This window comes from Saccoglossus kowalevskii, unplaced genomic scaffold (assembly GCF_978046115.1).
Source record: "Saccoglossus kowalevskii unplaced genomic scaffold, keSacKowa6.1 SCAFFOLD_212, whole genome shotgun sequence".
In the NCBI taxonomy this organism is placed as follows: domain Eukaryota; kingdom Metazoa; phylum Hemichordata; class Enteropneusta; family Harrimaniidae; genus Saccoglossus; species Saccoglossus kowalevskii.
This window is the reverse complement of record NW_028188695.1, coordinates 4,293-22,288: the sequence shown is the minus strand read 5'-3', so window position 1 is coordinate 22,288 and position 17,996 is coordinate 4,293. Positions and strand designations below refer to the sequence as shown.

Sequence of the window (17,996 nt, the reverse complement as noted above, 5' to 3'; positions counted from 1 at the left end):
TAAATTATATATATTAAAAGACACTTTTGAAGACATGGGGACACTTTTGAGGTCATATTAATTTGTTATATTCATGAACAAGTAATGGTGACATAAATGCAAATTATTAAATTATATATATTAAAAGACACTTTTGAAGACATGGGGACACTTTTGAGGTCATATTAATTTGTTATATTTATGACCAAGTAATGGTGACATAAATGCAAATTATTAAATTATATATATTAAAAGACACTTTTGAAGACATGGGGACACTTTTGAGGTCATATTAATTTGTTATATTCATTAACAAGTAATGGTGACATAAATGCAAATTATTAAATTATATATATTAAAAGACACTTTTGAAGACATAGGGACACTTTTGAGGTCATATTAATTTGTTATATTCATGAACAAGTAATGGTGACATAAATGCAAATTATTAAATTATATATATTAAAAGACACTTTTGAAGACATAGGGACACTTTTGAGGTCATATTAATTTGTTATATTCATGAACAAGTAATGGGACATAAATGCAAATTATTAAATTAAAAATATTAAAAGACACTTTTGAAGACATGGGGACACTTTTGAGGTCATATTAATTTGTTATATTCATTAACCACTAATTGTACCATAAATGCAAATTATTAAATTAAAAATATCAGGGGACACTTTTGAAGACATGGGGACACTTTTGAGGTCATATTAATTTGTTATATTCATTAACAAGTAATGGTGACATAAATGCAAATTATTAAATTATATATATTAAAAGACACTTTTGAAGACATGGGGACACTTTTGAGGTCATATTAATTTGTTATATTCATTAACAAGTAATGGTGACATAAATGCAAATTATTAAATTATATATATTAAAGGACACTTTTGAAGACATGGGGACACTTTTGAGGTCATATTAATTTGTTATATTCATTAACAAGTAATGGTGACATAAATGCAAATTATTAAATTAAAAATATTAAGGGACACTTTTGAAGACATGGGGACACTTTTGAGGTCACATTAATTTGTTATATTTATGACCAAGTAATGGTGACATAAATGCAAATTATTAAATTAAATATATAAAAGGACACTTTTGAAGACATGGGGACACTTTTGAGGTCATATTAATTTGTTATATTCATTAACAAGTAATGGTGACATAAATGCAAATTCTTAAATTATATATATTAAAGGACACTTTTGAAGACATGGGGACACTTTTGAGGTCATATTAATTTGTTATATTCATGACCAAGTAATGGTGACATAAATGCAAATTATTAAATTAAAAATATTAAGGGACACTTTTGAAGACATGGGGACACTTTTGAGGTCATATTAATTTGTTATATTCATTAACAATTAATGGTGACATAAATGCAAATTATTAAATTATATATATTAAAGGACACTTTTGAAGACATGGGGACACTTTTGAGGTCATACTAATTTGTTATATTCATTAACAAGTAATGGTGACATAAATGCAAATTATTAAATTAAATATATTAAAGGACACTTTTGAAGACATGGGGACACTTTTGAGGTCATATTAATTTGTTATATTCATTAACAAGTAATGGTGACATAAATGCAAATTCTTAAATTATATATATTAAAGGACACTTTTGAAGACATGGGGACACTTTTGAGGTCATATTAATTTGATATATTCATTAACAAGTAATGGTGACATAAATGCAAATTATTAAATTAAATATATTAAAGGACACTTTTGAAGACATGGGGACACTTTTGAGGTCATATTAATTTGTTATATTCATTAACAAGTAATGGTGACATAAATGCAAATTCTTAAATTAAAAATATTAAAGGACACTTTTGAAGACATGGGGACACTTTTGAGGTCATATTAATTTGTTATATTCATGAACAAGTAATGGTGACATAAATGCAAATTATTAAATTAAAAATATTAAGGGACATTTTTGAAGACATGGGGACACTTTTGAGGTCATATTAATTTGTTATATTCATTAACAAGTAATGGTGACATAAATGCAAATTATTAAATTATATATATTAAAAGACACTTTTGAAGACATAGGGACACTTTTGAGGTCATATTAATTTGTTATATTCATGAACAAGTAATGGTGACATAAATGCAAATTATTAAATTAAAAATATTAAAAGACACTTTTGAAGACATGGGGACACTTTTGAGGTCATATTAATTTGTTATATCCATTAACAAGTAATGGTGACATAAATGCAAATTATTAAATTAAAAATATTAAAAGACACTTTTGAAGACATGGGAACAATTTTGAGGTCATATTAATTTGTTATATTCATGACCAAGTAATGGTGACATAAATGCAAATTATTAAATTAAAAATATTAAAGGACACTTTTGAAGACATGGGGACACTTTTGAGGTCATATTAATTTGTTATATTCATTAACAAGTAATGGTGACATAAATGCAAATTATTAAATTATAATATTAAAGGACACTTTTGAAGACATGGGGACACTTTTGAGGTCATACTAATTTGTTATATTCATTAACAAGTAATGGTGACATAAATGCAAATTATTAAATTAAATATATTAAAGGACACTTTTGAAGACATGGGGACACTTTTGAGGTCATATTAATTTGTTATATTCATTAACAAGTAATGGTGACATAAATGCAAATTATTAAATTATATATATTAAAGGACACTTTTGAAGACATGGGGACACTTTTGAGGTCATATTAATTTGTTATATTCATTAACAAGTAATGGTGACATAAATGCAAATTATTAAATTATATATATTAAAGGACACTTTTGAAGACATGGGGACACTTTTGAGGTCATATTAATTTGTTATATTCATTAACAAGTAATGGTGACATAAATGCAAATTATTAAATTAAAAATATTAAAGGACACTTTTGAAGACATGGGGACACTTTTGAGGTCATATTAATTTGTTATATTCATTAACAAGTAATGGTGACATAAATGCAAATTATTAAATTAAAAATATTAAGGGACACTTTTGAAGACATGGGGACACTTTTGAGGTCATATTAATTTGTTATATTCATGACCAAGTAATGGTGACATAAATGCAAATTATTAAATTAAAAATATTAAGGGACACTTTTGAAGACATGGGGACACTTTTGAGGTCATATTAATTTGTTATATTCATTAACAATTAATGGTGACATAAATGCTAATTATTAAAATAAACTATTAAGGGACACTTTTGAAGTCATGGAGACACTTTTGAAGTCATTCTCAGGGCCACCCAACTCCTACAAAATGAGATGAGTGGTACCAATAAAATGTATGAGAAAAAGATTGAGCAAGTGCAATTATTTTTATTGCAAATTTAACAACTTTTATTCAAAATTTTTTCACAGCACATGGTTGTTACAGTGGCATGAATGAACTAATACATTGTTCTCAAAACTTGACAAACTCTGTGAATGGTACATGTAACGCTAACGTCTGTTGCAAACTCTTCTTCGTTTCCAATCCTGCACTTTAGTTACTAGAATTATAAACTTATATTTCAACCACTCAAAATGCATTACTGACAATTTCACAACTCAAAAGATAATTTATGTTTTTCTTCTAATAATTCTATCACTCCCAAAAATAATTATTTTTTCATGGATTGTGGTAATGTCTGATGAACCTATTGAAGTCTGGCTTTTCCCACCTGATGACAAAACAGAGATAATTTTGTTAATGAATTCTCTCAAGTGTTGGTATAAGATACAATAGAATTCAAGCAGATTTGCATTTACATGTAGTTACCTTATCTTTTTAGCATCTCTGTTTGCTGGCAAAGATCATCGGCTGTTTTTCATGATATACCATTCTTTCTTGCCACTAGAAATGCTATTGCTTCTTTAAGCAAGAAATCTTGCACAAATCTGGTTGCAAAACTGTAAATAAGGCAGTAACATCTATTATAAATACATAGGTACGTTTTATGAAAAATAACATAGTGACACTATTATAAGCTTCCCTGTGGTATAGTATAAATGCTATAAATATATTATAATCAACATGCATTGAACACCTTGCAACATGTAATAAATTTTTGCTTAATAAACATTTTCCTTATTATAAACCTGGGCTAAAATAAAAAAGTAACTCATTACATTGGTGAATCAATCACTTCCTCCATCATTACAATTTGGGGGGGGGAGTGTACACAAAAATCTTGTACACACCTCAAAAATATTGAAAAATAAAATAGTACATGTATCATAAATATATCACGTAACAAGCAGTAGCACAAACAAGAATACAGTTTCAAATAAAAAAAGAAATACATATCACCCCAAATGTGAACATTTACAAGAGTATGCAATGACAAAAACAATTTTACACTGGGAGACACTATCAGAAATTTTCATTGGCAAGTTTACAATCAGCTTGCAAAATGATACATTGATGCTTGGATATAATAGTTAATAAGCTAGCATTGGATAAATGATGCATATTATACAAAACTAAATACCTTTCCGTCATTCTCTTCAGCAAAATATATTTTTCACTCCAGTTGAAGGAGGAGTTGTTCTGAAACAAAAGAATAGCCTTTTCAAATATCTTTATACACATATTGGGGAGAAGGCATTGACAAAAAGATTTCTGAGGTTCTTTATAGATCTTGCTTCCTACATACAATTTTCTTTTCAAACGTTTTTTTGTAATTTCCACACAAGACACTTTCCAATCATTCATGCATACATGCCCCATTGTAGTAACAGGCAGAATAATTTTACTACTCATATTTCATAACAGTTGTCACATATTCTTACTGGTATTTGTATGCAGTAACTGCTATAATCATACAAAATTAAGGGTTTCCTTTTACAATATGTTGAATTGAACAGTGTACTTTTTTATAAAGTCTTTGTGCCTAATTAGGTGGTTTTGCAATTTGTATGTAATTTGTAGAAGGATTTAGCAACAAAATGTTTCCCATATGTGTTTTTATTTTGTATGTATTCCTATGGAGAAAATAAAATGCTTGAAATTCCAAATAGATGGAAACATGTGTTTTACCTATATGGCATTAATTCAAAATGAAATCGGCTTTCACTCAGTATGCAATGGAATGCTTCTGTCCATATTCTGAATTACAAATATTTCAACCTTTTTAAATATGTATACTGTACTTGTATCAAAAGTGCATCTTTAACAGTAGACCATATAAAACCTGAAACAGTACATTTTTTGTATGATATGTACTCAGAACTTTAATTCAATTATTGAGTTTTTCACTGTTAAATACAGCACTGATGTAAGGACAAACAACTTCAACAGAACAATTCATTGTCACTGATTTAGTTCCCATCCAGTCTTAATAGACTGACATGCCATGATAAATAATAGATTTTAAGTATTTAGCATGGTGAAAATATGGCAACATGTGACCTCATTAATTATGAAACAGATACCTGAAAGCTTGGGTCCAACTGATACTACTTGTGGCTTTAATTATTCATATTAAGATATTTGAAATTGATTCTAATGGAAACTTACAACTGCTTTGCATGGTTGTGTTGTAGTTTTTCGTTATGGTATTCTTTCTACAGCAAACTTTGTTCATTTGGTAAGAACACTTTTATTTACTTTCTTCAAACATGACTTTGAACACTGGCAAGAGGAACTATAGATAGAAAAAGAAGGAGATAGTAGTTGAGCAAAACTACAACTTTTAAAGGAAAGAGTATATGTCAAACAAATTCATAAATTGAATGTTGCTATGAATATCTGCATGATTGGAAGCAATCACTTTTACATGATTTAAGAAACTTTAAAGGCATTGATTATTAGAACTGATGCAGAGCAATCTGATTATGGGGGGGGGGGTTATATGCTGTCATACTGGTTTACATTTTGTGCATGTATGTGTGCACAGTAACTGGTTGGCTATAACAATGTATTCGCACCTGAAGATAAAAACATAGTTGAACTCTGGTGACTTTACCCTTTGCTATATAATGTTATTCCTCTATCATAGTTGAATATGCATTGTCATAATCAATTTTGAATTAAAACAAGTTTTTTGAATGAAACAGCAGTGGGAATGCTCTTAATAATATAAATATCTTACAAAAACATTGCTGTCTAATTTGTTTAATTATTTTAAGCTTTATTCAAAGAAATTCTGATATTTTAGTATAAAAACAAATGCCTCATCTCTGAAAAAAAGTGCTGCATTTAGACACGAATAAATTCATAAAACATACAAGATAACAGAATATCTTAGCTGGCTTTTGTCCAAGTATTTTGTACAGGTGTCTGTCAAAAATTAATGATTCACTGAGACAAATATGAACTGCCTTATCATATGTGACTACTGTATTGTTTGAATAACTATCATTTCGCATTTATCAAGATCTGCTTTGTATGTAAATCAAATCAAACAGTTGGTTGGTGTCCAGTGAAAAGTGAAGTCAACAATACTGTTACCTCCTAAGAATCTACATTTTCAAACACTGCAATCTTTGTTTTTGAAGTACATTTTTAAATTATTATTATAAAAGCTATATCATTCTGTTCTAATAGCTGAAACAAATTCCTGTGAATTTTAATTATAAAAATTTATACAATTCAACAAAACATTTTTTTGTCGTTTGAACTTTATTTTTGAGTACAATTTTTCTTTCAAAATGTGGATGCAACTTTTTGCTTTTTATGTATTTTAGCATTGTTTTTGTTTTGATAACTTTGGACTTAACAGATTTTCTTTTGACTGCAGATCTGGATCAAAAGTTTGGCACCCAATTCATAGGAGTGCTTATATTGATTTTCTGACATCTTGTTTTCTGTGAAGATTTTATTGGTAGGTTTGCAAATGTGTATCAGACTGTGCAAAAACTCTTTCATGAGTTGGTTTTAAAACCCAGTCTAGTATTCCCATGGGATTTGGGAGATACCGAAAAAACTCTAGAATTTTGACCGCTCTAGAAATTCATACGCCGGTGTTTTTGGCGAGTTTTCGTAATTTTAAGACCTCCGAAATTTCGACCCTGCCCGGAAATGCCGGTTTTAGCGACTCTGAAAATTCGACCAAACTTTCATATTCCGGAGCTCTTGGTAATTTGCACCAACTCTGTCAGATTACGGGGTTTCTGTACTCCTGTACTCGTCGAGTGTGAGCGAGGTCAGGTTTGCCTTCACGTAATTTGCATGAACTAAAATAACATTGAAGTCACATGCATTTATTTTTATATCTATGAAATTTATTATTTAATAAAAACAAGTCATTGAAAATGACACAGTCCCCGTTAAGTTCTCTTTGTGCTCGTCATATTAAAGCGGAGGGGTTGTCGCGAGCATGTCCTTGAAACTTGAGTTCCCAGTGGCGTATACAACAGATTGTTTATTTACATCAAAACACGCGTTTCGTGTCATAGTAATATGGCCAAAATAAAAACAGCCGTTATTCAGCCATCTTTGATCTGATTATGAAACACACTGATATGTATGATGTATGTGCCAAATACGAATGAAAATGGTACATAAATTGTGGAAATATAGTAGTAAGGCCAAAAAGTCAGATGGCTGTCAATCGGCCATCCTTGACCAGATTTTGAAACAAATTGTCATGGACATGCATCCTAACATGTATAAAGTACATGTATGTGCCAAATTTGAATGAAAACTGACAGAGCACGTCCAAGATACCGCATAAAAAAACAAAAACAAGATGCCTGCCAGTCGACCATCTTTGATCCAATTGCGAAGTAAATCGTCATGGACATGTATCCTAACATGTATAATCTATGTACCAGGTTTGAATGACAACTGACAAAGCATGTCCAAAATACAACATTTTCAAAAAACAAGATGGCTGCCAGTCGGCCATTTTGAATTGAATCGCTAAACCACTGCATGTGCATATGTCCCACATAAAGTACTAGGCACATGCAAAGAATGAACCGAATCGGTCCACAGGATTCTGAAATATGACGGACATAAGAACAGTCGGACGGACAGACTCAGGAACTCACGGACAAACGGATGGACGGAGATCGAATTATAAGTCCCCGTTTTCGGACTTCTCCGAACGGGGACTAAAAACATCAGAGTTTGTATTTGCTTTTGAAATAACAATCACAATCTGTATTTGCTCTTAAAAAGGTTGATCCAGAATAAAACCGGACGCAACGTTTTTGCTGGTCGTTGAGAAAAACAATTTGCATATAAAGCAAAGGACAGCCCCCATTGCGTGAATCTGGTTATGTGATTGCTTAGACGCTTGACTTGTGTCATCGTCAAATAAGTCAAAATTTACAGACGTGGGCGACCAAAGAGTACAGTATGATTATTACTAGAACGAGTACAGAAATTTCACGAATGTAAGCAGAATGTCCTCGCAGGGAGCTGTAATGAGCGGGGTGTCTATTTCCTGGAGTACGTTTTACATCGGCCAAGCTCCCATGCATTTTAAACACTCGGTATGGAATAAAACAAAAATTTTGTAAGTAAATAAATCGGAAACTAAGCTTGCAAGCTTCCAACTTTAACACTTATTTGACTTCCCGGTTTGCGTATTTTGAAGCGACATAGGCCTATTCGCAGTTTATTTTCCCTCATGTAGACGCCGCCAAAAATCACATTTCAGTGATTTTCCAAACGACAGCGTCTGGTAATACCAGTCTCGCACATTTGGGACGGAGTCAAACACATCCGCCCGGACATCCGCATAACCAATGCACTGGATGGCAGTGAGAATATCCTCACACAGAACGAACAGGCTGTTTGTGGAGGGACTGTGGTTCGAGGTGTTCACCGACATCCGCAATATATATATACATCCTCCAAAAAGAGATACCGTTACAATCAAAGTTTATTGTTTTGAATAAAATAAAGTTGCATTTTTTTCAATGATTTACATCATGATGAATTCATACCAACAATAACAGTTTTATTTATTTATTAACACAATAACTGCAGATACTGTAATGACAGTGGCACTCTATCAATAACTGTAAGACTACTGTAAACAAGCAGCCTATCGGCTGAGATAGCTCCGCTGTTAGCAATGCACATTTCAATTAAAGAACTGAAGACATCATTAGAAAATGAACAATATGAATAGTATCAAAGCAATCGGACTTACAGTTTTTAACAAGAAGTCGAAAATATCACTTTTTACCAAAAATTACAAAAATATTCACCAAAATTAGAGAATTGAAGATATCATCACAAAATGAACAAATCTGAGAAAGGTCCACATGTAGTACCTATATATGTAATATCAAAGCAATCGGACTTACAGTTTTCAACAAGAAGTCGAAAATATCACTTTTTACCAAAAATGGCAAAAATATTCACCAAAATTAGAGAATTGAAGATATCATCACAAAATGAACAAATCTGAGAAAGGTCCACATGTAGTACCTATATATGTAATATCAAAGCAATCGGACTTGCGGTTTTTAACAAGAAGTCGAAAATATCACTTTTTACCAAAAATGACAAAAATATTCACCAAAATTAGAGAATTGAAGATATCATCACGAAATGAACAAATCTGAGAGAGGTCCACATGTAGTACCTATATATGTAGTATCAAAGCAATTGGACTTGCGGTTTTTAACAAGAAGTCGAAAATATCACTTTTTACCAAAAATGACAAAAATATTCACCAAAATTAGAGAATTAAAGATATCATTACAAAATGAACAAATCTGAGAGAGGTCCACATGTAGTACCTATATATGTAATATCAAAGTAATTGCACTTGCGGTTTTTAACAAGAAGTCGAAAATATCACTTTTTACCAAAAAATGACAAAAATATTCACCAACAGCGGAGCTAAAAAGGACATTTACAAATTTCATTGATCACTCAAAATGTAATCTTAGCTAAGGTCTATAACTTATTAGTAAACTTTATTTATATCTTGTGTAAATTAGGTCATGTAGGTCGTGACCCCTAGCTGAACATGTACCGCACGTTATTGCAAAGAAATTTGTCCGTACTATCGTTGTTTATTCCACTTTTTAAGAAATCCAAAAAGCTTCCCATGTTATTCCAAAACGACCAATATTTCTTCCAAAATTTCGTCCACTTATTGTTTTATTTTGTGAGTCTAAAAATTCGACTATCAAAGAAAACCAACTGATTAAAACTGGTCGAAATTTTTACGAGTTTTTACGGTACATTACCATTGATATTTTTATAAGATAAATGATTTACTTCATTGAACACAAACAACAATGCATATTCCCACTGGGATCAGTGACCTTTGAATGTGTATCACCAGTGATCAGTCAAGTAGAAACAGTCGAAATATTTTATCAGATTTTCCCAATTTTTGCATGATTTTTTTACACAGGTCATCTGTCATTTGAACTAAGGCAAGATTTTATATTGGCGAATTAGGTGACTGAGTTTAATAAAGTTTGGAATAGAATTAGTGAAGTTATTGTGCACACATTGACAATTATTAACGATGACGACAACATCGACGACAGACATTCTCCCCTCAATATATCTTTCCCTTCCATCTTTGATGATACGGGCAAGGTAATAATAGCATTACGACTGCTGTTTATTAAATTACATTTGTGTGTTTCTGGTAATAAAACAATTTCATGGTGAGCGACATTTGTTATCAGACAATTGCATGCTGTTGGCAAAAATATAAACAAGTGACAGCCTATTTGTACATGAATGGGTTTAAAAATAAAACAATCAGTAATTTTGAGGGGAGTGGTTGCTGCAGCAATGAACAAATTACATGCTTTGCATCAGTTAATAATCAACTGCCCTTATTACTTATTACAAAAAATTATAAATTATATTAGTAAATCAAGTTAATACAGAATAACTTGCAAATAATTGTGGCAAGCACAATAAAATAGTGAATCATAGACAGCACAACTATCAATGAAATGGTTCTGTCAAGTCTAGAATCAAAGAAAGCTTTGAAATTGGACACACATTAAAAAATATTTGTACTTGAAAACTAATTATGCAAATCAGGTTTTTACATTGTCCTAGAGCATCTATGTACCAAATTCATTGAAATGCAATAAATAATATTTGAGATATCAGTGAAAAAGCTGAAAATTAACTAATTATGCAAATTAGGTAATTAGTATGTACTGATATTACCCTAAAAACTATCAGGTCTGTGCAGTTTCCTATGACATATATCTACCAAGTTTTATTGAAATGTGATGATTAAATTAATACTTGGGATATCAGTTGAAAAGCCGAAAATTGACTAATCATTATGCAAATTAGGTAATTAATATGTATTGTTTTTACCAAAACCTAATCAAATATGCAAATTTGCCCTGAGCATTTAGTTTCATCACCAACGTCTTAATGTTTTGTTTTTTGTTTCAGACCATCATTTTTTTCTTGTCTATATGGTTGTTTTAAAGGTAGAACCCTATCAGCGTCTGCTATGAAATATATTCAGGGATTGGACCCAAGGAAGCAATTGAATACTCTATTTTAACTTAGAATTATCAAAAACTCCACACCCTGGTAGGGAGAAGCCTATCTCCCCCCTTTGGTGGTGCCGCTGAATTGCAGTGTGCCCTCTTGCAGTTTTTTTCTAGAAAAACCTGTGTTATATTAAAATGATTAATATTATAACACTTAATCTGCACAATGTTTTATTACCTGTATGCTATTAACTCATTATGGTTACAAGAATTAATTAATCAATTTTGAGATGACCTGCTTATCACCTGTCTCTCTCTTTAGCACGAGTTGTGCTGGTTGGGTCAGATAGAGAGAACCACTGATATACTTTCTTTTTTATATTAGCATTTCCACTTTATACATGTTAGTGTCAACCAAGGTTTATTTTTTTCCTGTCAGCTTTGTTTTAGCTTGCAGCTTTATTATAACCTTGTCATTTATTTCATATAATGTAGAAGTATGCTTTGCTATATTTCGATGCAACATTGTGCTGCTTCAAAACTTGTTTTACTGGCTTTACTACAAATTTCATTTACCAAAATAATCAATTAGAAAACGCTTGCCTACTTTCAAGTGTTGGAAACATATTTTGTAGATTCCACTTAAGATAAAAAAAATATTAAAAAATAGAGGTATGTATGAGGGTCTAAAAACTAACTCTGCGACGTGATTGTGCGACTCACCGAATGTCGATTATTGCACTCTGTGACAGGATCGCAGTGTCATTCTGCGAAGAGCACGATTCCCATTGGTTGGTTGGTCGAAAAGCATGAATCTCAATGGTCGATCGATGTAAGGGTACACAGCATGCCTTATAGAAATGTTTAGTTTTAAATGGTTATTTCGCCGACATGCCGCACGGTTCGGTAATCAGCAAGTATTTAACAATGATTTATTAACATATATACATGTAACATCTCCCGGAGGGGATGAAAGGGGTTACAAAACACATGCACGTTGGTGTTGGCTGCCTTATTACGGTGTAACATCAGGGAGCTGGTAACATTAACCCCATCTTGAAGCTTTAAAGCCAGTAGAGCGTGAAGTATGTTTCACATGATGTTACGTTCTTTTTTTTGTCATTAGCAAGTATAATTTGTTATGACTATATTCATCATTTTGAATTCCCAAATAAAGCGTGTAGTGGGTCAAACTGTTTCTAGGTAATCAATATCGTTTTATTAAAAATATTAAGAGAGAAAAAACGTAAAGCTGTGTGAATGGATTGAAACTACTGCTGAAGATAGAAAACTAAAACGGCAGTGTCAACGGAAAATTAGATGGTTGCACGCTCTCTGCATAAACGGAAACAATGGCTTTGTTTATTTGGGTGATGTTGACGAGCAACAGATTTCCTGTACTCACTTCCTCGTCTGAACAGCGGCCCTCAACAGTCTCACGTATCGGTGTCGTCATCGGTTAAGTAGTTGAAACTCTTTCGCGTTGATGCAAATATTTCAGCCTAATCGCCCCTTTCGAACCACTCGCGAGGTTGGTCATAATATGATCTAGACGTGCTTGCAGTCTGTTGCTATTCCGATGAAAAACGTGTGAAAAGTACTTTGTGTTCCACTCGCTTTGAAGCCACCGCCTATGCTAATGAGCATAGTCGTCGGGACTAAGCCTTACAACTCTAAGATGGCGATAACGTTACACCGTAAATAGGCAGTCAAAACCAATGTGCACGTTACACTATTTAATTTTTCTAATCACCGTAAACCATGTGTCATTTGTTTGGTCCCACAATGTGTCCTCCATGTGCTTGCCGATCACGGAACAGTGCGGCATGTCTCCGGTACATAGTGTTTACACACTTTTTTTACCATACCATTTTTACCATTTAAAACTTAATTTTTTATAAGGCATGCGGTGAACATCGACCATTGGGATTCACGCTGTTCGACCCACCAACCAATAGGAATCGTGCTTTTCGCAGAGTGACACTGCCTTCCTGTTGCAGAGTGCAATAATCAACATTCCGCGAGTCGCACAATCGCGTCGCAGAGTTAGTTTTTAGACCGCCACGCCATACATACATGAAAAATAACTATAATGGACACACTAGTGATTGATCATGCGAAAAGCAATCATAATGAAACTACAGTATATGTCAACAAATTTAAAGAAACAAAATGTGCAATGATATTGGTAATCTTGCTGTCAAAATAATCAAACAAAACATCTATATTTATCTATGTATATATTTTCATTGAGAATGTGCCAATTAAACTAAAAATTAATTTATACATGTAGTTACGAAAGACAAATTGTTCAGACAACTTACCTCTTCATCAGAATCTTTAACATAAGGCCGTTGAACATACTGATTATTTGGTCTTGCAAAAAAAGCTTCAAAACGAGTCATTTCTGAAAATACACAATATTAGTCTTTTTAACAAAATTACCAAACAAGAACACAAAATGTGTTCCCACTAGAGATGATGGAATGGACATTTGTAGAATAAAATAATATAATAAATCATTAATCAACAAGTCATTGAAAATGACACAGTCCTTGTTAAATTTTTGAAAGTTCTCTTTGTGCTCGTCATATTAAAGTGGAGGGGTTGTCGCGAGCATGTCCTTGAAACTTGAGTCCCAAGTGGTGAATACAACAGATTGTTTATTTACATCAAATTCGAAAATGTGTTGTGTGATGACCCCTCCGGTTTAAGACATAGTAAAGAAAAACATAGATCACAAGTGAAAGCATGTCCAAGTTATCACATTTCCAACAAACAGTCAGCCAAATTTAATCAAATTTCAAATTGAATTGACATGTACATGTATTCATTTATGACATGCTAAATATCAATGAAAATGCTACATGGGTGACAGAGATATAGTAATATGGCCGCAAATAAAAACAGCCGTTATTCGGCCATCTTTGATCTAATTATGAAACAAAGTGACATGTCTGATGTATGTGCCAATTATGAATGAAAATGGTACATAAATCTTGGAAATATAGTAGTAAGGCCAAAAAGTCAGATGGCTGTCAATCAGCCATCCTTGATCCGATTTTGAAACAAATTGTCATGGACAAGTATCTTTACATGTATAAAGTATATGCAAAATCATGTCCATTTTGAATCGTATCGCTAAATGTTGGCATGTGCATACATGTATGTCCCAAATAAAGTACTAGGCATGCAAAGAATGAACAGAATCGATCCAAAGATTCTGAAATATTACCTTGCACGGATGACGCACAGACGGACGAACGGATGCACAGACGGTCAGAGGACATGTGTCTCAACATGTATAATCTATGTACCAAATTTGAATGAAAACTGACAAAGCATGTCCAAAATACAACATTTTCAAAAAATCAAGATAGCTGCCAGTTGGCCATTTTTATTGAATTGCTAAACCACTGCATGTGCATATGTCCCACATAAACTAGGCACATGCAAAGAATGAACAGAATCGGTCCAAAGGATTCTGAAATATGACCTCAGACGGACGACGCACAGACGGACGAACGGATGCACAGACGGTCAGAGGACATGTGTCTCAACATGTATAATCTATGTACCAAATTTGAATGAAAACTGACAAAGCATGTCCAAAATACAACATTTTCAAAAAATCAAGATGGCTGCCAGTTGGCCATTTTTCATCAAATTGCTAAACCACTGCATGTGCATATGTCCCACATAAAGTACTAGGCACATGCAAAGAATGAAAAAAATCGATTCAAAGGATTCTGAAATATGACTCCGAACAGACGGACGGACGGGGACCAAATTATAAGTCCCCGTAATCTGACTTTGTCCGAATGGGGACTAATAATTCAATAAAAGATTCTGAGTCCGGCTACAGTCTGTTTTTCCAACTTTTGCCGAAGTGAAACTGCACCACTAAACGGCAGACAATGAGGAGAAGCCATGCAAGTGCAATGCACTGAATACAATAAAAACTCACTGTTGTAAAATTATTCCGTTTTACATGTGTGTAATTTAAAGTCAGGATTTTGTCTGAGAATTAAATCGATCAATGAATAAAGCAAACATTTAATTGTACAACAAGCTTTTCTTCTATTTCTCTCGCCATAGATGATTCAATTTTAAAATTTCACTACATATACCGGTATTCATACAGAGCATTACAAATACATAAACCACCTGAAAATTGGACACTTAATATGAGTACATGTACCTACTTAAACACATCAAATTACCAAGTGAGTAAAAATCAGCCCGTTTTCTGGACCTATTATTATGGATATTAATTAGCAGAGCAATTTCAAGACAGTTTAGATAATTGTATGAACTGTTATTTAATAACTACATAGTTAAAAATCTAAGAACGCTAAGGAAGATTTTCTGTGTGCTGAGAGCATTTATTTTTGATTGTGGTTGGTAGTTTGATTAATTCCAACAAGTTTAATTAAAATCAGATTTATTGAGATATGAAGATCACCTTTGCAAATGAGGTAACTAATGAGCATTACTTTAATCAAATTATTTGTGTTGTGTTGTCCCAGATCATCTATGTACCAAATTTCATTGAAATGCAAAAATTGGTTCTCAAGATAATGGTGGGACAAACATACACACATAAAGCAGGGTGACTGCAAAAACATCTATTGCTTCACAATATTATTGTTAAATTTGGTGCAACCAAATGCTGGAATAAATTACAATTTTCAAATGCATCAAAATAAAAAACACTATTTTATCATGATTCATATTACATGGACAAAATTTTTTTTCTTGACTTGCAAATGCCATATACAGAATTTTTTTTAATCATAAAGATATAACAATCATTAGAGAAATGCACAACATAAAATAAAATAAATATCCCATCCCAACAAACAAACAAAATAGGTAGTCTCTGCCTATTTTCAATCTAAGTACACATACTTGTAGAAGTGCATGTGTACATGATGTGCAACATGTTTTATATGTGGATGTGAAGCTTGAAATATGATTGCTCGAGGCATGTCAGAGATATACCGGGGTACATGTAGCTCTGGAACAGCCACCAAACGGCCATATTAAATCTGAACAAGAAACAAAAGGATGTGCATGAATATCCCCATTATATAAAATGTGTGTTTTATTTTTATAGATCTGGTTCCGAAATGACAGACATGCTTGAATTTAATGAATTTTTGGCATTAAAATGGTTGCCATCGTAATTTAGATTATGATTAATTATCTCAAAATATATGAAGTCACTGTATTATTGCATGTATGAAGTTTGAGATATACCGGAAGCTGTAAACTGACAGATTGACGGACTGGACACGGAAGTGCACGGAAGTAAAATTTATAAAGTCAGCGTTTTCTGACTTTATTCAAACAAGGACCAATGAGATGATGAGGTGTGGACATAGTTGTGGACGAAGACCAACAAAAAACATTGTAATTTTGATTCAAATGAGTCATACAGCTAAGTGGCAAGTAAATTGACCATATCCAAAAATTGGCGACTAGACTTGATGTTGCCAGTTGATTGCCGGATAGCTCCAAACTCCTTTTCCAAAAAACAATTTTCGATAATTATTACTGGTTGATTTATTATACGAAATTTATGGTAATGAATAAATCGGAAACTTTTCGTTGTGGTAAAGATTAATGCTGATGTGTCATATTTTAAAGTCTATCACAGGCGTTTGATCGCTGAGCCGTTACCACCACAGTCCCGGATTACCGGGATCACACGCACTTAAGTTGAGCATAGAAAATACGGTATACAGCACAATCGCTGACATACGAGTGTACACGGTTTCTAGTATCAACCATATTGTCAAATAATACAATTAAATGCCACAACTTACCGTCAGTGAATGATATATAGTCATGCAGCGACACTGAAAACCGGCCATACTACGAACTAGAAATATCCCATAATGTCTTCTCTATGCCCCCCTAAGCTAGTGAAAAATTGCGACGTGAATTTCGCACCAGTGTCGGATGATAAAATGATATTGAAAGTTAAAACAACGATTAAAGTGAGGGAATAATCACTAAAGAACCGCAAAACAGATTCGTAATGTGCATAATATAAATATTAACAACTTTATACTAGAATATAAATACAAGTATTCTTAGATTATGCGGCAATCAATTTCAACAGAAAATAGGGGGACACTTTTGAAGTCAAGGACACGTTTGAAGTCTTAACATATATGTTAAGACTTCAAAAGTGTCCCTGACTTCAAAAGTGTCCCAGAGCGTATATGCAGTAAGATAGGGGGTTATGCTCGGTGTGTATCCCATGTGACGATGTAGTAAGTCAGCATAGTGAAATGACAGCAATGCTAGCAGACACTAAACACCGAAGGGATATATAGTTTATTATATAAATATTAAGTTATAAATAAATGATATATACAGGTCGTATAATGTAACCTACAAAATAGTTTTAACAAACACAAACAATATTATTTATAATTTAATATTTATAACATATTAAAGTTTCGTTTAGAGATTGCTAAGATTTAGTGACTAAGGCTAATTTGAAAGTGTGATGAAAATTAGTTCATATATGTATTTCTAGTGCGTGCAAAATAAATGCAAATTATTAAATTAAAAATATT

The 17,996-nt window shown here is 32.5% G+C and overlaps 2 long non-coding RNA genes across 2 annotated transcripts; both read right to left on the bottom strand.

The window, feature by feature from the left end:
• Window positions 1-3,669: 3,669 nt before the first annotated feature.
• Window positions 3,670-4,537, bottom strand: LOC146725381 (uncharacterized). The gene is made up of 3 exons (XR_014928811.1): window positions 4,503-4,537; window positions 3,791-3,921; window positions 3,670-3,692 (listed from the first exon to the last, which is right to left on the bottom strand). It is a non-coding gene; the product is annotated as an uncharacterized LOC146725381 (long non-coding RNA).
• A 1,073-nt stretch (window positions 4,538-5,610) lies between these two features.
• On the bottom strand, window positions 5,611-17,321 carry LOC146725380 (uncharacterized). Its single transcript, XR_014928809.1, has 2 exons — window positions 17,235-17,321; window positions 5,611-5,657 (listed from the first exon to the last, which is right to left on the bottom strand). It is a non-coding gene; the product is annotated as an uncharacterized LOC146725380 (long non-coding RNA).
• Window positions 17,322-17,996: the final 675 nt, after the last annotated feature.